Source organism: Meriones unguiculatus, chromosome 3, assembly GCF_030254825.1.
Source record: "Meriones unguiculatus strain TT.TT164.6M chromosome 3, Bangor_MerUng_6.1, whole genome shotgun sequence".
Classification (NCBI taxonomy): domain Eukaryota; kingdom Metazoa; phylum Chordata; class Mammalia; order Rodentia; family Muridae; genus Meriones; species Meriones unguiculatus.
In genome coordinates, this window is record NC_083351.1 from 60,775,307 (window position 1) to 60,799,414 (window position 24,108).

At 44.6% G+C, this 24,108-nt stretch overlaps 1 protein-coding gene across 1 annotated transcript in view; it reads left to right on the plus strand.

The window, feature by feature from the left end:
• Positions 1-24,108, plus strand: part of Znf746 (zinc finger protein 746) — a 249,107-nt gene that overhangs the window by 187,022 nt on the left and 37,977 nt on the right. Inside the window, exons 2-3 of the mRNA XM_060380085.1 lie at positions 4,992-5,086; positions 18,366-18,461. The gene's annotated coding sequence lies outside the window, so the exon portion shown is untranslated. The remainder of the gene's footprint in view (positions 1-4,991; positions 5,087-18,365; positions 18,462-24,108) is intronic.

Sequence of the window (24,108 nt, forward strand, 5' to 3'; positions counted from 1 at the left end):
GGCGGACACAGTTTGAAGGACAGACTCCAGGAACAAACAGCTAAGGTTACGGATAAGCAGATGGCCAGAGGTCAGTGTAAGAACACATCCAACAAAAATCAGGACATCATGGCTTCACCAGCAACCCCAAAAATCAATGTGTATTTTAATCCATTGGAAACACAGGAAAATGATCTCAAATCTCTGCTTAGCCAGTTCCTAGAGGCACAGAAAGAGGACATGAACAAAGCTCTCAAAGGAATACAGGCAAATACAGCCAAACAAACAGAGGCACAAGTAGAGGCATAGAGAGAGGAAACAAACAAAAAAAAATAGAGGACATCATGGAAAGAAAGGAATCCACATTCAAACAGGTGAAGGAACTGGTGAAAGACATGAAAATAAAATTAGAATCAATAAACAAAACATAAACAGAGAAAACCCTAGAGCTGGAGCACTTAGAGAGAAGATCATGAACCCCAAAGGTAAGCAAGAGATGGAAGAATACAAGAGATAGAAAAGAGAATCAGTTTGATTTCGGTTGTTTTCTAGTCCGAGGCAACCAACAAAAGCCACCTTGAGAAACTCTCCCTTTCCCGAGCTGTCTTTGACTTTCTGTGCTGGTGGTGCACTCCCACGAACGTGGGGAACCACTCCTAAAATCGCTGAGACTTCTTCAAGAAATGTGTCAAGCACCAAAAAGGATTCTCTTCCCGGGAAAAGGCCAGTATAGGGGGAAACGGTGTCTAGGGGTTCAGACTAAGCTTATACACACACACACACACACACACACACACACACACACACACAACAAAAACCCTCTAAAACTTCAAAGAGGATCATCCAGAACGTTGGCTGTTGGTGTAAGCAGGGGTCTTGAGAAAGCCCAGCGGTTAGGAGCACTCTCTGTGCTGGGATGGCCCTCGTTCAATTCCCAGCTCACAACCGGCTTCACTCCAGTCGCCGGGGTCCCGCACGCCCCCACACAGGTGATGCACTCTTTAAGACTTAGAGGGGGTGGGCGAGCCCCTTTCAGCGGTCAGGAGCGTGGGTATGTTCTCAGCGCCCACCAACAGCAGCTCGCAAATGTCTGTAACCCCAGGGACACACGGGCAGGACGGAGGGGTCCGGTTCTCAGCGCCTTTCTCATAGACATACCCATTTCCTAATTTATTCCGAGAGGAAATAGACTATCACAGAGGATTCTACGTTTGCTTGGACTTTTCCACGTTCTTGGGTTTCATCCTATGCGTGTCCATCCCAGCACTGACCTGGGGCCTTCATCTACCTACTAGGTTCTCGGGGGGGTTGGGGGAGGGCATTCATCGTGCTCTGGCCTGAAGTCGGTTGCGCCCCGCCCCCCACCTAGACGCAGGTGAGGACTCCCAAACACATTGCCGGGCACCCGCCTCAGTAAAGTGAGCGAGACTCTGGGAGATGGAACCCAGGTCCTTGTACCTGCAAGGCAGCTGCTTTACAGACTGAACCATCCCACCAGGTTCCGGCCCAGGCTTCTTAAATGCCGTTTAGAAGGTATCTGGCTGAGCTGTATTTTGTTTTTTGAAACAGGGTCTCGCTGTGTAGCCTCGGCTGGCCTGAACTCCATGTGTAGACCATGCTGGCCTCTGGTTCTGCCTTGCCGCTGCCTCCCAATGCGGTTATTGAGTCGTGAACCACTGCAATGAGGACTGAACTATCTTTGTTAGATCAGGTCCCTCATGCTAAATTTTCGAATCTTAGGGTTTTTCCCCCCTTTCTTTTCTACTTTATTGTGTAGTTTGAGGTCTGAGGTTACTGAGTGTCGTCGATTCATTAGATTGTGTGTGGAGTGTGAGGTTGCAATTTTAGTTAAGTACAATTGAGTGAGGACAAATTCTAAGGAGTCATTTCTCTCTCCTGCCGCCTTGCCGGACCTAGCAATGCCGCTCATCTTGTCGGCCCCAGCGCAAGTACCCCATCCCCTGAGCCATCTTGCTAGCCCCTGACATTTTTTATATAAACACTTAGAAGCTACAGTACTCATTCCACAAAACCACAGCGAGTGACAACAATCTCTAAAAAGTGGTTGCCGTCGATATAAAAATCAATAAACCTTCAAGTGCTCACTTTAAAAAATGAAATTATAGTTCCTAACCACTTTTATTCAAGAGGCTGCGGTGTGCCAGACTAGAATCACAGCACTTAGGCCCGCCGTGTACTTCCAATGCAATTCCAAACTGCTTAATTCTCATGAATTACAAAATAAGAGGGCAGCTGTTGAGTGACAAGATGCAGCACTGAACGCGTGGACACATCAGTTTATCTGAGCCGAGGGCCGCACCCTCATTCCTTCCTTTCTGTCCTGCGTAGCACTGAACCAGGCCCAGCAGCACTTTCTTTCCGCCAACACTCGCTCACGCTCACGCCACAGCGTGCACCGAGGTTTGCCTCCTATCTCTCAGCTCTGTTCTTCCTAATTCTCTCCTCAGCTGCTTCTTACTTTAGGCCAAGAGTATCCCAATGCTAAGAATGGGAGGGACATTCAGCCTTCAGGAAGAGATAGGGACAGCCACCTACTCAAATGACTGGTGCCCAGGGGCTGGCCTATAGCTCCCAGCTCTGAGAATCATAACTGGGACAAATGGAAGAAAAGTAGAACTGAATGTGGGACAATAGCTTCTTAAATGGGGAAAAACCAACAAAAACAAAACCAAAAAACACAGGACAGGTGCCATCTGGACTTGAACCAGGGGGTTCGAAGACCATAGCCAAATGCTCTAACCACAGAGCCGAGCCTCACTGCCCTGCAAAGCGGGTCTTCTGACCCCCTTTTATAGTCACAGACATGCACAGCGTTTCGATAACAGATTAGCAGTGCCTACTCGTCTCTGTAGAGTTGGTAAGACCAGAACTGATTCCTGTAAAAACACAACCCAGGAAAGTCTTTCTCCCATGTACCCAACTCTGCATCTGTTCACATGTCTGTGTAAGTTCTTGCTCAGTCTGTCAGAGAAGCAGATGTATGCTATATACATTACACTATTGGGTCCTTTAGGACTTAAATATCTCAGTTAGTTTCATGTGAACTTAACACAAACCAGAGTCATTTGAGGAGTGGGAAACTCAGCTGATAAAATGTCCACAGGTTGGTCTGGGGGCAAGCCTGCGGGACATTTTCTTGATGGCTGATTGACGTGGGAGGACCTTGTTCATTCGGTGGCCCCACCCCTGGGCTAGCGGTCCTAAGTGCTATGAGGAAGCAGTCTGAGAAAGCCTTGAGGAACAACCCAGTAAGCCGTGCTCCTCCATGGCCTCTTCCTCTCCTCTTCCTGCCTCAGGTTCCTGCCTTGAGTTTCTGCCCTGATTTCCCTTGGTGAGAGACTGTTATCTGGGAGTTCAAGGTAAAATGAACCTTTTCCTCCCCCGCGTTGCTTTTGTTCATAGTGTTTTAGCACCGGAATAGAAAAGCAACTAAGACAGAAGCCATTATGCCTAACTCCTTTTTTTAAAGACATTTATTTATTTATTTATTTATTTATTTCTGTATGTGCGTATGCACGAGTGTAGATGTAAATGAACCACAGTCATATGGAGGCCGGATATGATTCCAGCAGTTGGTTCTCTCCTCCCATCTTGTTTTGAGGCAGAGGTCTCTGTTGTTTCCTCTGATGGACAGTGTGTGCCAGGCTCTGGCAGCCTCTTCTGTCTGTGCCTCCCATATTACCACAGGAGTGGTAGGATCACAGATGCCTGCCTCCATATCCTACATTGTAAGTGACTTCTAGAAGGTGAACTCAGGCTTGAGGCATCTCTTGGCCCAGTGACTAAATTCTTTATAGACACCTGCAGTATCTATATTGGAACACACATTTCTGGCCTGTGAAAATATACATTATTAGGCTATGAGGGCAAAGGCAGGATAAGGTTGTGGACTTCTGGGTCCTAACTGGACAGTGAAGGGGTTCTGAGAACCGTCATGAGGACGACATAGAGTGAGGACCACAGAGGGCCTCTGTGGAGACAGCTCTGCAGTGGCCTTATTCCCACCGCACGAATGTGTCCACTGTTACATGTGTCTGTACTTACATCCTTAACAATCATTTTTTTAAAGTTGTAGTAGTTTGAATAACAATGGCCCCATAGGCTCGTGTATTTGAATGCTTAGTCACCAGTGAAGGAACCATTTGAAAGAGTTAGGAAGATTAGGAGGTATGGCCTCATTGGAGGACATGTGACATTCAGGGAAGGCTTTGAGGTTTCAAAAGCCCATGACAAACTCAGTCTCTCTCTCTCTCCCTCTATCTCGCTCTCTATCCCTCTATCTCTCTCTCTCCCTTCCCCCCCCATATATGGATCAGGAGGTAGCTCTCAGCTACACGCCGCCATGTTCTCACCATAATGGTAATGAACTCACCTCTGAAACTGTAAGCAAGCACCGATTAACTGTTTGTAAGAGTTGCCCTGGTCATGGTGTCTCTTCACAGAAACAGGGCAGTGAGTAAGACAGAAGTTGGTGCCAGACAGTGACTTTGGTTTTTTGAGACAGGGTTTACCTGTGTAGCCCTAGCTGTCCTGAATCTCTCTCTCTCTCTCTCTCTCTCTCTCTCTCTCACACACACACACACACACACACACACACAAAACCAGGCTGGTCTTGAACTCAGAGATTCAAGTGCCTCCGCCTCCTGAGTGCTAGGATTAAAGTTGTGTATCACCACCAACTGGCGAGCTTTGGACTTTTTAAACAGCATTAAAACTGTGATGACTATGGGAACTTTTGGAGTTGGATGGAATACAGTTTTGCATTATGTTATGGCTACAAGCCTATAGGAGGCAGGAAGTAGAAAATGGTTGTTAGAATAAGAATGGCCACCTGTGGAATCATATGTCTAAGTGCTTGGTCACCCAGGAGCAGCTCTGTGTGAAAGGGTTAAAAAGATTAGGAGGTGAGTACTAGTTGGAGGAAGTGTGTTACTCAGGGAGAGCTTTGAGGTTTCAAAAATCTGTCTCTCTCTCTCTTTCTCTGCCTGCAGATCAGGATGTAAAGCTCTCAGCTGCTGTTCCAGGACCTGCCTGCATGCCAGCATGCTTCCCTGCCATGACAATGATGGACCAAACCTCTGAAACTGTAAGCAAGCCTCTGATTAAATGGTTGGGTTTGTTTTTTTCTTTTTTTTTTTTTTATAAGAGTTGTCTTGGTCATGGTGTCTCTTCATAGCAATAGAACAGTGACTAAGACAAAGATCAAATGTTATTTTTAAAGCTTAACATAAATTTTTTAAAAAAATCAGTTCTTTCAGAATCTCTGCCCCTTAGAGGCAGCCACTTTCCACAGCTTTGGTTCTTTCTTCTAGTCTTTTAGCTTTAAATTAGGATGAAATAAAGTGAGTGGTGTTAGGTTTCTGTGGCAATGTAAAGAGAGAGAAGGCAGAAAGAGTCGGAATCTGCCTTTCAACAGACAGATGTTATGTGACAAAATGTTCCCTGGGGAGATGAAACACATTCATCAACTCACCCCAGATAAAGATTCCATGACAGACCAAAATACAGATATCACCAAAGTGTACCTTGGTGAACCAATGGGTTTTGTTGGGGTTACTTACAGAAATATGGGTAAGAGGTTGCTTACAGGAGCATAAATGACTTAAAGACAGCTGTATCACTAACGTCCACCCCGGTGTGGGTGACACCTGGCAAAAGCTGGGGAACCCAGAGCTCACTGCCCAGCCTGCAGGCAGCTCAACAATTTGAAAAGTGCCTCAGTTGGCCTAACCCTCTTCCAGGCAGCTTTTTGTCTGAGAGTCAGCTTCACATCCTCTAGGAGTGCTGCCATCAGGTCAGGTTGTAGGCAAGCCTGTAGGGCATTTCCTTAGTGATCGACGGGGAGGGCCCAGCCCATTATGGGTGGTGCTATCCCTGGGCTGGTGGTCCTGGGTTCTATAAGAAAACAACATAAACAAGCCATGAGGAGCAAGACAGTAAGCAGCACCCATCCATGCTCTCTGCATCAGCTCCTGCCTCCAGGTTCCTGCCCTGTTTGCATTCCTGTTCTGACATCCCTCAGTGACAAACAGTGATGTGAAGTGTAAGCCAAATAAACCCTTCCTCCCCAACTTGGTTTTGTTTATGGTGTTATCACAGCGATAGTAACCCTAACTAAAACAAGTTAGTACCAGTGGAGTATTGCTATATGACAGACCTGACCATGTTTTGGGGAGGATTGTGGAAAGAGCCATTTAGTGTTGAGAGCCCAGTGGGCTGCTTTGTTGGAGCGTAGAAAGTAAGAATGTTGAGAATAGGGCAGATGGTGGAGGCCTGGCTTGTGAAGTTTCAGAAGGAAGCAAAGAGTCCAGAAGACCATTGTGTGATGAATCTGTGGTCGTTGGTCAGCTGGAGCCGAAGAATCAGCTGTGATGAACAAGAGACCAGAATCATTCAAGTAAGACCTTTGTTTTACTAGAATAATTGATGCTGGTTATCTGGAGATGATAAATCAGTGGCGATCAAAAAGAGACCAGAATCGGTGAGGTGCAATCTTCTGGGAAGTGTTTCCTGAGAGCACGGAGAAGCTGTGTGTTCAGAAGTGGCCAAGGTTGTACCTCACTCTGGTAGCAGAACCTGGTAATAGAAGAGTCGCCAGGTGGTTCTGGTTGTGAAGGCATGAACGGGTTATGGAGAACAGCCGAGATTTGGCACAGTGAGAGCCCGGGCAGCCATTGGCAAAGGTGCAGCCGAGGTGGCAGTTGAGGCCAGGACTGAAGAGGTCATGCAGAGAAGTTGAGGCATGGCACTATGAAGAGAGCCTATGCGAAGCTATTGGTGAAAGTCCAGCCAAGTTGCAGCAGAAGACCCCAGGGTTTGAAGATGCCAGTGCGGGAGGATGACCACCAGTGAAGTGGAGGCTGAGCTTAGAAGACAGGCTGTGTGTGTTGTAGAGGATAGAGCAGGAGAATTGTTTCGTTACAGCAACAGAAAACCCTGAGTAGGCAACCCTTTAAAAAGGTGAGGTGGTGGGCTGAAGAGATGGCTCAGCAGTTAAGGGCACTAGCTGCTCTTCTAGAGGTCCTGAGTTCAATTCCCAGCACCCTCATGGTGGCTCACAACCATCTAAGATAAGATCTGGTACCCTCTTCTGGCAAGCAGGCAGAACACTCTATATGCAACAAATAAATGTTTATTTAAAAAAAAAAAAGTGAGGTGAGGGGTTTCAAGTGAAGAAATTGTTGTAGCTATAGCCGCATTTCTCTCCTCCTTGGGAGACAGGCTGTCACTACAGACATTCCTATCTGTGCTAATAAGGCTAAGCAGGGTCATCTATAATCTCACAGGAATCCTGTTTTACCTCTCTGTCAAGTATAATATGATTAGTCTAAAGAAATCAGATTTATCTGAACTTAGTGAACTTTAGTCCTCACACTTGGGAGGCCAAGACAAAGCAGAATTCATGCTTAGAAATTTAAGACTAGCCTACTCTACATTGTGAGTTCCAGGCCAGCCTGGGCTACATAGTGAGACTCTGTCTCAGAAATAAATAAATAAAGTAATAAAGTAATTGGATATGTTCTTGCATACTTTGTATAAACATTAAAATTCATGGACTCTGTTCTAGTTTTTTCAAATATATTACTTTCTCAACTTTAATTTGAATTATTTATGTTTTTATTATGATGATGAGTTAAGAGTGTTCCATGATTATCTACATCATGCTCAGCAGAGCTAAGAACTCTGGTTGGACTTCTGTTTTTCCTGGTGTTAGAAATAGCCTTGGTTTTCAACTGTTTTGTCTTCATTAAATATCTAAGTTATTTTTTTACAACCTTTGACTTATCGACAAAATATTGAGATACTAGGAGTATCTCAAAGTCCCTGATATATCAGCAGACAGATAGGGAGCGGAGCCATGACAATGTAATAAAGATGGTGGACTTCTAAAATGGCTGGCTCCTTCGCCCTCCTGACCTGAGACAAAAGCCTGGCTGTGTAAAGCAAAAGCACGGTGAGCTCTTTCTCCCACCAGAAGGACTCAAACCTTTTCAACATACAAGTCTGGCAAGTTCAAAGCCAGACCAGGATGTGTTTACCCCAAGTTTGTGGGTATCAGCTTCCCTGACTTTATTCAAACGGACTTACTTTAAATTATAACAGGAAAAAAAAACCCCTCAGAAATCCTTAAGTGCTCCAGCCCTCAAGGGGAGACTTGGTTTAGGCTACCTGATTCCCCACTCTGCTCTGCGAAGGGTCTTTCCCTCATGTGCCTGCTCTCTCTCCTCCTTCTCCTTCTCTCTGTGGGGTGTGTGTGTGTGTATGCCTGTTTGTGTGCCTGCTGTATATGTGTGTGTGTTTCATCCCTGATAGACTTTCTTTATTGACTGCTTCTGTCTCTTGTTTGCTGCTTGTGACACTGGTTTGTTTGTTTGTTTGTTTGTTTGTTTTTCCTCCCTTTTAATTAAAGAAAATGAACCTGATCAAGACCCCTAGATTGTAATTATACCTTGCAGGGCCATTTCCCATCTGATAAAGCAGAACAGGAAGGAACTCTTCTGTCTTCTGTTTCCTGCAGGAGCCCAGATTCCCACACCCTGTGTTCTGGTTTTCCCATATGACTTACTGTTGAGTCACATGACTTCCTTCACCCTCACCATGACATTATTTCTGCTGCTCTCTCCTATATGGAAGTCCTCATTTCCTGGATTTCAAGTCTTATATGCTTTTTAACAAAATAACATTCCTTATTTGGAGAGATAATTTCCTTTAATTGCTGTCTTTGAAAGGTGTATGAAAATAAAGTTTTCTAGATTTTCTGTACATGATTCATGCTACCCACACCCCTGATTGCAGTCTGGATGGCATAGGTTGGGTATATGCCAGGTGCTTCACCTGATGCCTTCAAGGCTCTAGTTACGCTGGTGAAAATATACAAGCCAGTGTGATTTTCCGTCCTGTGCATATTGCTATTTCATTCACTCTGTAATCATTTTCAGAATACACTTTTATGTACAGGAGGCAAGTATGTGTGGGGGGGGGGGACAAATGTGACTGGTGGTCATTTCTGCCCTTCCACCTTGAGGGTCCTGGGGCTCTGACTCTGGTCATCAGGCTCGATGGTGATATAGTCGAGTCTTGACAGAGTTCATTTTTTCTTCCAGTTAAAGAATTAAAAGGCAAGAAAATTCCCTAGAGCAGTAGGTTAACAGTGGAGAAATCTCAAACACCACAAACAATATCAAACAATCAGCAGTTGAAAAGTGTTTATTGGGGGTGAGGAAACACACATACATGGCAGATATACAGAGAAAAGGACCCTCTGCAAAGCAGGAAGCTAGAAAGTTGAAATATCCAGTCTCTTCTCTGGTGCTGAAGTTCAAGTCTCTGAAGAGTTTGGGGGTTTTGTTTGTTTGATTATTTTTGTTTTGTTTTGTTTTGTTTTATCCCCTCTAATTTAGAGTTGGTCAGTTTGAAGAAGATAGGATGGTTGACTGGCCCAAGACTGTTGTGTGATGTATCCTGATCTGGCCTTGAACTTGAGCAAGTCCATCAGCAGGGATCTGGAAAGAGATAAAAGCTTACAAGGCCTTGGTTTTAAGTTGCCAGACTCTGGTCTCAAGTCAGGAGGGTAAAAAAGAAGCCGTCCATCTTGGAAACTTGCTACCTTTATTAAACAGCCATTCTCCTCTTCCTGTCTGTCTGCCTACCAGGGAATCTGTCTAACTCCTCTGTTAGACAGATCTGTCTCAGCCTCAGTGTCTTTCCCCATCAAGCAGTCTTTCTAGGCCTCAAAGGGCCCTTCCTCTTGGCTCTGCTATTCTTTGATGGGTACTTTGACAGACTTGATGGAGTATCTTTTCTATTTTTATATATAACTTATTTATTCTTATTTTATGCACATTGGTGCTTTGCCTGCATGTGTGTCTGTGTGACTTACAGATAGTTGTAAGCTGCCATGTGGGTGCTGGGAATTGAACCTGGGTCCCTTTGGGACAGCAGCCAGCGCTCTTAAACCGCTGAGCCATCTCTCCAGCCCTGGAATATCTTTTCTTTTGTTGTGCTTAGTACTGGAAGGATCTTTCTAATAGAACACCTTGCCTTTCATTATGGGCAAGTTGGTTAAATTGGGCCACCCCCGTTTCCTCTTTGATTTTGCACGGTTGCTTTATACGCATCTTAGTTTCAACCATTAATTTTTAACCTTTTTATTTTCTATAACCTTTCCTTTTTCCTTTTTAAAAAGTTTATTTTTATTTTATGTGTCCGTGTTGCCTACAAGTGTATATGTGTGCTGTGTGTGTCTGTCCCCGTCAACCACCTGCATAAATGGAAATTCTCTGATGTAGGACTCTATGACAGACAGTTTTTCAAGGAGAGTTCCCCTAACTGTTCTTCATGAATCCTGCTATTAGGAAGGGACTAATGCTGGTTTCATAGACTAGGTTAAGCGTCACGGGAGTGGGTCCATAAAGTAGAATGTTACAGAAGAGGGACCCTGGCCCTGAGCCCTTTCAGATCTGCTTTTCCACCCTTTCCATCACCCCTCCCCCAATAAGGTTATTTGGGGGCTTTTTTAAAGATAATCTCACAGATAACACCGGTTGACCTGGAACTTGCTCTTTATGTCAGGTTGGTCTCAAACTTGAAATCCTCCTGTCTCAGCCTTGGGACTATAGATGTAAACTGCCACATCTAGCCGAATCAACTTCTGACTTAACGGATATCTCTATTCTTTGTCTATTTCCTATTTCAGCAACTTTTGTTTTGTTTTTTATAAGCTGATTCCATTTTGTAGACTTTATTTATTTATTTGTTTGTTTTTAAAATAAAATGTTTTTCTAAACAATATATTTTATCGTGTTTCCCTTCCCCTACTCCCTCCCAGATCTCTCCATCTCCCAAGCCACCCAGCTTCGAATTCTTTCTCTCTCCCTCTCAAAAAAAACAAAAACCAAATCAATACAAACAAGCAAAAAGAAAACTAGAAGATAAAAAAAAAAAAATACCTGAACAAATCAAGATGAAACAAAAAGCCCGCAAAAAAAAAAAACAAAAACCACTTTATTTTGTGTTGGCCAATTACTGGAACATGGTTGCTATCCCCAGTGAAACTCCATTGGATTAAGCTGATTTTCCCTTGCTAACAGGTATCAGTGGCAGATAGCTTCTTGGTTCTTGGAGGTACTCCATGTTCATTTTCCGCTGTCAGTGCCAGGAGCCGGTCTGGCTTGAACCTGTACAGGTCTGTACATGCTTTTACCGTCTCTACTAAAGTAGTCAAGAACGTGAGACTAGACAGTTCATGGACTTAGAGAAAACCTACTGTTATCTTGCTGAAGAGCAATAAAATGACTCTTGATGACATACTGCTGTGCCCCATAGATCAGTGCCTCGCTTAGCCCTCACCAGATGAGAACTTGCAGCAGATGAGAACTAACAGAGACCCAGAGCTGAACAATGTGCAGAGCGAGTGATGACTTTGGAGCACTCGGTCCTCAGCACTCGGTCCTCAATGCGATGTCTTCATCAAAGCCCGACCCTGGAGGCTCTGGGATCTCTGCAGAAGAGAAAGCGGGAAGACTGGAAGAGCCAGCAGTCATGGCGACTCTAAGGAGGCAGCGTTTTCCAGATACCACAGGACTGACGCCCATATAAATGCACCTTGTAGATTTTGATATAGAAGTTTAGAGCCTTGGCTTTCAATGCTTTTAACATAAACACTTAAGGCAATGACATTTTTTTTTATTTGTTGTTTTAAAGATTTTTAAAATTACATTATTTACGTGTGCTTTGTGTGGATGTGAGCGGCTGCGTGCCCGTCATAGTGCATGCATGGAAATCAGAGGACAACCTCCAAGAACCAGCTCTCTCCCTCCACCATGTGAGCCCCGGGGACCGGACGCAGGTTGTCAGACTTCGCGCTAGGTGCCTTTACCCTCTGACTTTTCCTTTTGCAGCTGGGGAGACAGCCCAGAAGGTTAAAGCCTCAGGACCTGAGTGCAAGTCCCATACAGAAACAGCATGGACACTTGGGAGGCAGAGGCAGCCTCGTCTCTGTGAGGGCAGCCTGGTCTACCCAGTGAGTTCCAGGACAGCCAAGGCTATGTACAGAGACCTTGACTCAAAAAAATGGGGGATTAAAAAAAAAAACAACAAAACAGGGTGCAACAACAACACACGTCTGTAACCCCAGAGGTCCTGAGGCAGCAGTCCTCAACCCGTGGGTCATGACCCCCGTGGGAGTCGAAGGAGACTTTTACAGGGGTCACATATCAGAGATTTAGATTGTTATTCAAATAGTAGCAGAAATGCAGTTATGAAGTAACAATGGAAGTAATTTTATGGTTGGAGTCACCACAACATGAGGTGCTGTGTTAAATAGTTGCAGCTTTAGGAAGGTTGAAAACCACTGGCCTAAGGAATCAAGAGAGGGAGCCAGCAGTGTCTCCAGAAGCCCAAGGCCAGCTAGTCTGTTCTATATGGTTAAAAACAAAATAACAAAGTCTGCTTAATACAGTAACAAAACAGTTGGAGCAGAGACCCTGCCTCCAACAAGATGGAAACAAAGACAGACACCAAATGACATTCTGATCCCCCCCCCCCCCCGCATAGACACTGTGGCACACAGGCACCCATATTTACACATGTGAATGCACCAACACACACACACTGTAACATACACACATCATACACACACGCATTATACACACAGACACGTACCCGTACTGTATACATACACAGACACATACCCCTACTGTATGCACACACAGACACATACCCCTACTGTATACACACCTATCCATCATACACATACACACATATCCATCATACACATACACACATACTATACACATCATACACGCAGACACACATCCAGCATACACACACACACACACTTCTTCATGTTGCTTCAACTTCGTCAGTAAGTCCAAAGTTCCTTTTACGATTTCTTCTTTTGACTCATGTAAGAAGTGTGCTTAATTTCCGAAACCGTGTAGTTCCTGGCGGCCGTGTCCATGCCTGTGCAGCCGTCCGAGGCCAGGTTGAAGTCAGCAGCCTGTCCTGCCACCAAGGACCGTGATGGCGTCCACGGCCAGTGCTGCTTGCCAGAGGCCACGTGGACATCTGTGGTCTGTGCTCCTGCTAAAGGACATGTTGACGTCTGCCGTCCCTGTGACCTCTGAAGGCTGTACAGACGTCTGTGTCTGTGCCGCTGCCAGAAGCCATACGGAAGTCCATGACCGGTGCTGCGGCTGTCAAGAGCAAGGACACTTCTTTTGCGTGGTGTCCATGACTGCAGACTCACAGCTGATAGAGACTAGAAGGCTTCTGTGACAACCTCTCTCCCCTTATCCCTCCCCCCCCAAAAAAAAAGAAGCAGTCTAGGTAGGAAGCCATTAAACAGAACTCTTAAAGTTGGGGTAGGCATCCTGAAGGGTAGTTTGTCACAGTTGGTGGCTCCTGGCCGGGGAGGGGGCGGGAAGAACTCAGTTTTCTTTAGGGGCTGGCCGCAGAGTTTGCCCATGCTCCAGTGAGGATATGGGCAACACAAGATGGACTTTCTGTTTTTATCTACTATTTTCTCTTCTTTTTCTTTGAGGGAGGTTATAAGGTGTGGTGGAACCGGGATGTTGGGGAAGGGAAAGTGATCAGGGTGCATTATTTGACACTCCCAAATAATCAATAAAAAGTATTACGTTGGAAAAAAATTGTAAAACTGAACCAGGCCTAGTGGTGCACACCTGTAGTCCCAGCACTGAGGGAGGCAGAGGCAGGGGGATCTCTGTGAGTTCAAGGCCAGCCTGGTCTACAAAGTGAGTCCAGGACATCCAGGGCTACACAGAGAAACCCGGTCCTTAAAAAAATGTAATATACCAATATGCCGTATTATTATGACATGTGATTCATATATGATCTATAAACATGACCTGTCTAGTTTAAATCTTTCTAAATTGATTCAAAGTTGTTTTGTGCTCTAGCATGTACTGCTTGTTGAATATTCTATACAGTTATGAAAAATATATAGCATGGGCTTTGTAACATTAATATGATTTAATTAAGTTGGTTGATGATATATTTTATATCTGCTGCAGTCCTGCTTTTTATTTACTTTACTAGTCACTAAGAACCAAGTACTCAAACCTCCAACTATAGTGTGAATTTGTCAGTTTCTCTATGAGTACCTTAGGCTTTGCTATATGTGTTTTGAAACTGTAATTAGCTGTATTCACCTTTAAAATTCTCTCTCTTCTGTCCGTCTTTCTCTCTGTCTTGTGTGTGTGTGTGTGTGTGTGTGTGTTATGTGTGTGCGTGTGTCTGAGATATTGTCTCACTATGTAGCCCAGGCTGGCCTTGAACTCTTCACACTCCTCTTACTACTTCCTCTCAAGTGTGGGCATTACAGGTGTGCACTACCAGGCCCAGAACATTTAGTTTCTACTTCTTAATGAATTGAGTCTTTACCATTTTAGTTTACTATTGTAAAATACTCTAATCACTATAAGTATTTATTATTACTAAGTTTAGCATCATAGCCTGTTTGGCTTTCATATAACAATTGTTTAAATGGACTTTTATGTTTCTCTTTTTAAGTTCAATACATTTGTATATTTTTAAGTACATTCCTTGAAAAACCTGCAATTTAAATTTGCTTTTTAAAAATCTATTTTGGGAGGAACCACCAGATATTCCGGCAAGAGAAACAGATCCATGCCTTGCTCGGCCATCGTCAGAGAAGCTTCCTCCTGCAGCAGTTGGGAACAGATGCAAAGAGCCACGGCCAGACATCATGCAGAGAATGAGAGACCTTGGAACACTATGTCTCCATCAACTCTGTACCCGTCAGGGATCAGGGAACGCTGTAGAAGAGGAAGCAGGCAGAGTGTAAGAGCCTGAGGGGGTGGAGGACCCCGCGCTGTCCAGGCCTTCCAGCCACAACAGGGATGGTGCACATAAGAGCTCACGGAAACCGAGACGGCATGCACACGGCCTGCATGGGTCTGCGCCAGAGGGGGTCCTAGAGCTGAGAGAAGAAGAGGACTCATGCCCCACCCCTAACCCGGAAGCCATCTCCAATTAACAGCCACTTACAAATAAAAAATTAGTTTTCTCCAACGTAGTCTTGCTGAGGAAACAACCACCATTAAGGGTAGGCCCGATGCCCGGGCAGTAGGCTGGCCAACACAGAATGAACATCACGCCATGTTTGAAGGTTCTGTTTGACATAATGTTAAGTTTGCATTTTTTCCTACCTTACAGGTCCTTGGAATATAAATTATGGCTTTCAGTTTTATGGGATTTCTGTGTGTACAAATGCATATCTCTGTGTCAACACGTATCCCTTGTGCTTTTTCTTTTGGCTCTTTTGATTGGTTGTTTGTCCTATTATGATTTGTTTGGTTTTGTTTTATCATATTGTATTGTATTATTATTCCTTAGTTGTATATTTGTTTTCTGATGAAAAACAGAAAGGGAGTGGAGCCAGATTAGGGGGAAGTGAGAGGAACTGAGAGAGGTTACCGTAATCAAGATATATTGTATGAAAAGTATCTAATTTCAGTAAGAGAAAATTTATTTTAGAAGCCAGAAGTGGTGGCCCACATCTTTAATTCTAGTCTGTGGGAGCAGAGGCAGGAGGATCTCTATGAATTCCAGGCCAACCTGGTTTACATAGGAGCCTCAGGACAACCAGGGCCACACGGCGACCCTGACTTACTATTTTAATCATCTCCATTTTTGACCGGCCAGTCTATTTCTGCTGCTGTCACCACTGATGTGCTTATATCTACCATCTCGTAGTTTGGTTGTTTGTACTGGATTCCTTGGTTTTGTTTTACTTTGTTTCTATTCCTTTTTCTTCTTTTCCTTTTTTCTTTTGGTTTAAACAAGAAGTTTTTAAGAGTCTGGAACCGGGGTGATGGCACAGTCTGTATTGATTTCATTGTACAACCGTAAGGACCGTGAGTGTCCCCAGCACCAAGCTGAAAAGCCCAGCGTTCCTGGAATCCGAGCACTGGGACAGGAGAGGTGGGAGGCTCTGGAGCTTTTTGGCCAGCCAGTCGAGCTGAATGGATCAACTCCAGGTTCTGTGGGGAGCCCTGAGGGATTGCTCAGTGGTTAAGATACTTGTTGCATTTGCTGAGACCCAGGCTCAGTTCCCAGCATCACATGGTAACTCACAACCATCCATAACACCAGTTTCATGGAATCTGAACCCATTCCTAACCTCCTCGGGTACCAGGCACCCAAGTGGTACACCAACATGAATACAGGCAAAATACTCATGCACATAAAAACAAGATAAATCTTCTAAATTAAAAAAAAAATAAGGTGGATAAGTGGAGAAGATGGAGAACACACATAAGCACATGCATACACACACAGACACACACACACTCAAAATATTCCATTTTTTCTGGGTGGTGGTGGTATACTCCTTTAATCCCAGCACTCAAGAGGCAGAGGCAGGTGGATCTCTGTGAGTTCTAGGCCAGCCTGGTCTAGAGAGTGAGTTCCAGGAACCAAGGCTACACAGAGAAACCCTGTCTTGAAAAGAAATTCCCCTTTATCATCTGTATTAGTTACTTTTCTGCTGCTGTAATAAAATGCCATGACCAAATGCAACTTAAAGAAGAAAAGAGTTTAGTTTGCCACACAGTTCCAGAAGGAGTGCCATCACAGGGCAGGCAGGACAACAGGGAGGCATGGCATGGCAGGAAGAGCAGAAAGCTGGATGATCACATCGTCATCACACACAGGAAGCAGAGGGAGAAAACTGGAAGTGAGAGACTATAAACCTTCACAGCCCACCCCCATTAACATTGTGTCTGTAGCAAGTCTCCATCTCCTAAAGGTTTCATAATCTTCTCAAATAGCACCAAGTATTCAAATACAGGAGCCTGTGGGGAACATTTCTCATTCAGACCCCCATGCCATCCCCACAGAAGTTTGCATTACATGTCTTTTTTGTTGTGATTCCTCTGCAGGTTAAATGCAAGCCTATTATAACTCTAAGACTTCTGCTCACTCTCCCCTGCCCTGCGTGCTATTGTAGCCATATACTTTATTTCTATATATGTTATAGCTTTGGGATGTGGAAGAATCTGTTTTTACTTTAGTGATCATTATGCTAATTCTCCCAGTTTGTTCTTTTTCCATATTGTTTGGATTATTCTATGTCCTGGCACTGCATATATACAGAGTAGAGGCTTTCTCATGTCAGGAAAATGGGGAACTCACAGGGCTCTACTCGTTTGTCTTCCATCGTTCACAGGTTTCTTTATTTCACCGCCTTACGTCCAGTATCTTGAGAATGATTATTTCATATATTTTCCATGTTTTGATTGTTTAGGTTAGGCTATAAAACTCAGTTAGAATAATCACAAATCTTGGTCATAAGACATCTACTCCTTTAAAAAAAAATCTGGGGGTGGCTGTGACCCCAGCAGCACTGGGAGGGTGGAGAAAGGCAGCACCAGAGCTCACTGGCTAGACCATCTTGCCAAATAGGTGAGCTCCAGATTCGGTGAGAAACCCTGTCTCAAAGAACAAAGACGGAGGACCAGTAGGATGGCTCCGTGTAAAAGGCTCTTACTGCTGAGAATGGTGCTGTGAGGCACCTAGGCTCCACATGTTAGAAGGAGAGAACCAACACCCATGGGCTGTCCTGTGACCTCTGCACGTGGACATACACACGTGCTGGCTGGGTTTGGTGAACTTGTCTGTATCTGGGAAGAGGGAATCTTCATTGAGAAAACGCCTCCATAAGATTGGCCGGTAGGCAAGTCTGTGGGGGTGTTGTATTGATTATTCATTGGTGTGGGAGGGCCTCGCTCACGGTAGGTGGTACCAACCCTGAGCAGGTTGGCTGGAGTTGTAAGAGAAAGCGGGCTGAGCAAGCCATGATGAGCAAGCCAGTAGGCAGCGCCCCTCCATGACTTCGGCTTCAGTTCCTGTGTCCAAGTTCCTGCCCCAACTTCCACAGTGATGGTGTGACTTGAGAGTTGTAAGATGAAATTAGCACTTTGCCACCAAAGCCGGGTATTTTATCACAATAGAAACCCTGACACACACACGGCACTCAAGATGTCTCCAGGCATATGCATGTGGCATACACCACACATGCATACAAAAAAGAATAATCTATATGAGTTTCCCAGTCAGAAGCTCCTCACACTGAGCCCGGGCGACACCAACTTCCCCATCCCCTTGTGCCCATTGTCTTCCCCATCTGGAGTCTTAGCCTTGGTGCACGAAACAAACCATTAATTTTTGGCTAAGTCAGAGCCTGGGCTGACTTAGACAAATTCTCAGATGTCCATTTCCTTAACCCTGCGCATCTAATTATTACCAAATCTGACCAACTCTAACTCACCTGTCTCCCTAATCTTTCATCTTTTCTCCCGTCTCTATTCACGGTGAAGAACGGATGGTATCAGTTCTCGTGTGGCAGATTGGTCTGTGACAACTCGGTTTGACTGCACCTGCTTTTCCAGCGTCGCCTCCCTGTGTAGACTCAGGTAAGGGCTGTGTCAAAGAATCCCATTACTGTCTGGGAGTTCATCGGGTGACTCACAGACGCACAGCCATCTCATGCTTGTCCGGGTTCTGCCCGGTGGCCAGCCCTGTCCATTAGCAGTTGTCCCAAGGCCATTATAAAACACGTGGCTGCGGGTCTACAGAGTGTCAGAAGCAAAAGTAATTTCCTGCTGAGTCTTTTCCCAACCCCCTTCCCGTTCCCAGGCCAGAAGCTGGATGTCTGTGGTTTCCCTGGTTCTCCTTTCACTGCAACTAACTGGTCTACCTCTCCAGACTACAGAAAGCCTAGTTAGTGACTTTCTCTGATCTCCCTGCTCCCTCCCCCTTCTGGACTGTTACATCTAACTCACCCATAACCTTGAAAGACCTTACTACTATAAGATTCCTTTACTCAATAACACTTAATGATCCCACTTCACTGTCCCATCTCACTGGCTAGATTTCCTGCTGACTTTTTCACTTAAGCATAAAACACACAGAAGTCTGCATGCCATCAATACTCAGATATATATATATATATACTATATATATACTATATATAATCATATATATACTATGATATGTATATATATGATATACATATATATACTATATATATGATTATATATATATATAATTTTAAAAAGTATATGCACGACCACGCATCCAAATCAAGTGATAGAACATTAATCAAAGTAGAAATGAGTATGAGCTGGAAGAGATGGTGTGGCAAGTGGCTCCTCATTCTTCCTTTTCTCCCTGATACTTGTATGTGTGTGTGTGTGTGTGTGTGTTTCTGGATCAACTTTCAAATCACTTTAATATTTTACACTTCCAAAAATGAAGCCACAAATATGACATAAACCCAAACAAAAATTGTTGGGCATGATAACGCACACCTTTAATTCCAGCACTCAGAAAGTTGAAGCAGGAGGATCTATAAAAGTTTGAGGCCAGCCTGGTCTACCTAGTAGGTTTCAGTACAGCCAGTGCTACATATTGAGACCCTGTCTCAAAACACCCAAAAACCAAAAAGTAATTAAATAAGCAAAAACAATAAAACTAGTAGTATAATTACACTAATAACATGATCCACCGGTAACATTATTGAAGATAAAAGACATATTGAACTCCAGTGAAATACTGAACTTTATTCAAGAAGTTGTTTGAGTGTAGCTTTCTTCTTGTTATTTGATTGTTTTGCTTTTGCAGATGGGCCTCATGTCACCTGGGTTGGCCTCAAAGTAATTTCTATAGCTGAGAATGAGCTTTGAACTCCTTTTCCTCCTGCCTCAGCCTCCTGAGAGCACAAATGGGCTTTACCTAATGTGAGAGTCTATTTCTGTATTTGGGAGACCAGTAGTCTCTATTTGTGGGACACTGGGCATATAAAAACAGAGAGAAGCAAGAAAGTATGATGATGTTAGAAAGAAAGCATGCACACGCGCGCGCGCGCACACACACACACACACACACACACACTCCACAAACTTCCTAATTCTTCCCGTGTCTTGGCCATCTGAGGCCCTTGAAAGAAATTGAGAAGTCTTGGCAAATGCTGGACTCTAAGGCTGTGCAGGAATCCAGAAACTGATAAAGGAAACTGATAAAGGAAAGCTGTTCTTTATTGAAAAGTTGATGAATGTTGGTGATGTGATAAAATTGTAGACTCACTATTCTACAGTGATCATCCTAATCATTGAATGAGATCAGAGTCATTGATAAATGCTAATTTTCTAGACAAGAATTCTTGAGGAACAGAATATGGAAAAATATGATGGCCATCACTTTAACCTTTCTTTTGACATTTTGGCTCATTTGGCCCTACATATTCCTTTTCCCAGTGTTGTGTTTGTGAGACTCAGCCATGGTGGTGAACCTGTACAGAACGCAGAATGCAGAGCAGCCAGCTTTGACTCCTCAGACATCAGAAGGCTACGCTGGTGTAGCCTAAAGTGATCTGGAAGCCCTTGAAGCCAGGACGCTGAGCTCATGCTCTGCAAACCAAAGGCTGCTACCATTGATGTTGTTTGGATAGTTGAGAAATAAAGGCTGTAGTTTTTCTCGATTTATTATTTTAATTGTGAGTGTGTGTGAGTATGTATGTGAGTGTGTGTGGGTGTGTGCGTGTGAGTGCAGGTGCCCCTAGAGGTCTGAGGGATCTGAAGCTAAAGTTTAGATAGTTGTGAACTACCTGATGTGGGTGCCGGGAATGAAACTCAGATTCTCTGGAAGGGCAGCAAGTGCTTTCAATTGCTGAACCATTAGGTTTTAAAGATTTAGTTGTGTGTGTGTAGACATGCAGGCATGCGCAGGCATATGTATATATGCTTGCACACAAGTCTGGTGCTCACAGAGGTCAAAAGAGGGGATAGTATCCCCTGGAACTGTAGTTACAATCAGTTGTGAGCTGCCACATGAATTCTGGGAAGAAAACTCAAGTCCTCTGTGGTGGTTTGAATAAAAGTGACCTCCCCCCAACACACACACACAGGCTTATGTATTTGTATGCTGAGTCCCAGTTGAACTGTTTGGAAAGGATTAGGGGGTGTGGCCTAGTTAGAGGAAGTGTATCACTGGGATGGACTTTGAGGATTCAAAAAATTCTCTCTCTCTGTCTCTGCCTCTCTGTCTCTCTCTCTCTCTCCCTGCTGCCTAAAAACCAGGATGGAAAGCTCTCAGCTAATTCTCTAGCCCCATGCCTGTTTTGCATGCCACCACGCTCCCTGCCATGATGATAATGGACTAAGCCTCTGAAACTGTGAGCCAGCCCCAGTTAAATGCTCTCCTTTTCAATAGTTGCCTTACTCGTGGTCTCTTCCCAAGGTAGCAAGAGAACAGTGACCACGCTTTTAGCTGCTGAGCCAGCCTAAAGCCTATGGATTGCATAATGGCTGATTATACCACCCCTTAACTGCTTGAATATTTTCGGGCTATATTACAGGAGAAAGTTTCTTGTCATTAAGGACAATATACCTGTGTTACCCAGGCTGTCCTGGAACTCACTCTGTAGCCCAGGCTGGCTTTGAACTGTCAGTCTCCTGCCTCAGCCTCCCTAACCTGGGGACACAGGCCTGTGCTATGATGCTCAAGAAAGAAAGCTTGTGCTTTTAGAAAATACATACTGAAATATTCTGATCATATTTCTAACAATTCAAGAAACATACGTAGACACAAACGCGTCATGTTATGAGAAATACAAAGAGAGCTTTGACAGATTAGATGACGGACTGATCACAGAGGCAGCCTGGAATGATGGAGCCACCACTGATTTCTCAACTGCTGGCTCACAGAGCCGGGGAATAACTGTGCTGGTGGAGTCACTTAGTCTGGGGTCTTTCATGTATTTATTTGTGAGATAGGCTCTCTCCTATGTAACTCCAGCTGTCCTGGAACCTGTGTAGACCAGGCTGTCCTCAAACACAGATAACCCGCTCTGCTTCTGCCTCCCAAATGCTGTGATTAAAGGCTTGACTCAGGCTGTTCTGTTTTGCTTTGCTTTGTTTTGAGACAGGGTATCACCTTGTAGCTCTGACTGTCCTGGATCTCACTGTGTAGATCAGTGTTAGCGCTGGTGTTAGCGCTCGTTTTTAAACTCTATGGGGGGGGGTCCTTTAAGCCTCTGCCTTCCAACCCCCCAACCCTAGGAAGGAGAGAGAAGGTTAGCTGGGGAAGGACAGCAAACCCTTTTGCTTCTCCCAGCTGTTTCGGGTTGATGGGATCTTTCAGGGCTCTATCAGTTCTGACCAGCAAAAGCAGCAAGCAGGTTCCTCCAGGCCGCTCTGCCCTACAGCGTCTCTCCCCAGCCGTCTGCTCCAAACTGCCGCTAGCCGCACACCACCACCGCAGCCACACCTTCTCTTTCTGGGCTCTCTTTACATCCTCAGGGCCCTAGACCACGCCCCTCTCCGTGCTGCATGTGGCAGGACGTTACCAGCTGTCAGAGTTCACACCCACACATAATTATCAGCTGTGGACAAACTATAGTCCAACTAAAATCCCACAGTTGAGATTAAAACAAAATATATTTACATAACTGAGTTTTTAAAGAAACCAAAACTTGCATTCCAGGCTGGTATCGAACTAACAGAGGTCCACCTCAACTGCCTCTGCCTCCTGAGTGCTGGGATTAAAGGTGTGCACCAGTATGCCCAGTTTTCTGTGCTCATTTAAGGAGCTATAAAAAACTACCTCATACCCATGTAATAATAAGAGTTTGAGCTGGGTGTGGTGGTGCAGGCCTTTAATCCCAGCACCCAGGAAGCAGAGGCAGGTGGATATCTGTGAGTTTGAGGTCAGGGGACCCAACTCCAATCCTCTGGAAGAGTGGTACCTGCTCATAACCGCTCAGTCATTTCTGCAGCCCCTAGATGGATTTTCAAATCATTTTATTGTACCTGTTAAGATGACTGTGATTATGATTTTAGTCTGTTAACGATAAAGTAAACAGAACTGATTTTCAGATGTTAAACCAACCTTGATTCCAGGAATAAGTAGAATTGGTTATGGCATTTTATATCATTGGAGTCAACTGTGTTTTGTTAGGATATTTTCATCTAGCTTACTTTTCTCCTTTTGTCTTTAGAAGGCTTAAATAACAATAATATGTAAAATAAATATTCGTGAAATACATTGGAAAGTATTTTCCATTTTTTTTTATTTTTTTCTTCACAGTTTTTTCATTATATACCCCAGTTGATGCCCCCTCCCTCAACTCCCCCCAGTTTCTCCCTCCCTCCCTCTTCCCCTCATCCCCTTCCTCTAGTCCACTGAAACGGGGAGTTCTCTACCATTGCCATCTACCCATAGCTTGTTAAGTCTCATCAAGACTGCCTGGATCCTCTTCCTCTGTGGCCTGGCAAGGCTGCATCAGCAGGGGTGAGTGATCAAAGAGAAGTCAACTGAGTTCACGATAGAGGCAGCCCCTGCTCCCCTCACTCAGAAATCCACGTGGAGACTGAGCTGCCAATTTGCCACATCTGAGCAGAGGTTCTAGGTCCTTCCCATGCATGGTCCTCCATTGATGCATCAGTCTCTGCAGGATCCCCTGGGCTCAGATCCTTTAGCTTTGTTGGTCTCTTTGTGGGAATCCTGTCCCCTCCTCCCCTCCATGTCCCTCTATTCCCACCCCTCTTCTTCTATAAGACTCCCCATGCTCTGCCCAAAGTTTGGCCCTGAGTCTCAGCATCTGCTTCAATCCCCTGTTCAGTGAATCCTTTCAGAGGACCCTCTATAGTAGGCTCCCGGCCCCCCAACACACACACGCATGCACACACACATGTTTGGAAAAGTTTACCAGGAAAGCCATATGAAATGCAAATTTTCTTCCTCAAGAGACTTTCAATTCTTAAATCCAATATGTAGCAGACATAAACATTCGGTTTTCTTTATTTTCTCGATCAGTTGTTTTTGTCTTTTCCACAGGGTCTCGTGTATCTCAGGATGGCCTCACACTCAGAAAGAGCTGCGCATGATCTTGAACTCCTGACCCTCATGCCTGCACCCCCTGTGTGCTGGCATTACAGTGTGCACCATGCCACACCCAATTCTGTTGGTCTGTTTTAATAAGTTATGTTTTACACAGAGTTTGAAATTTTCTTCGACAATTTTTGATGTATTGGCATCAAGTTGAGCATGTAATTGCTCTTT